Source organism: Abrus precatorius, unplaced genomic scaffold, assembly GCF_003935025.1.
Source record: "Abrus precatorius isolate BTA unplaced genomic scaffold, Abrus_2018 Scaffold4, whole genome shotgun sequence".
Lineage (NCBI taxonomy): Eukaryota > Viridiplantae > Streptophyta > Magnoliopsida > Fabales > Fabaceae > Abrus > Abrus precatorius.
Window position 1 is genome coordinate 6,372,682 of NW_020874384.1, and position 238 is coordinate 6,372,919.

The window sequence follows — 238 nt, forward strand, 5'->3', positions numbered from 1 at the left end:
GCCAACGGCTCCAATTCCCATTTTGTCTTTCCTTGGTCCCCTTTGGCTTAGCGGTAAAGAACCCATGCGCGACTTCGTGTAGCGCTGCTAAAACTTCTTCTTGATTGTCACTACTAGGACACAAAGGAAGGTTCCACCACTCTCCCCCCTCATGGCACTTCCTTGCGCCAATGGCCACACATCCAGTTTTGTCTCTGTTGTCCCTTTACTTACCGGCTAAATAGCACGCGCGAGACTC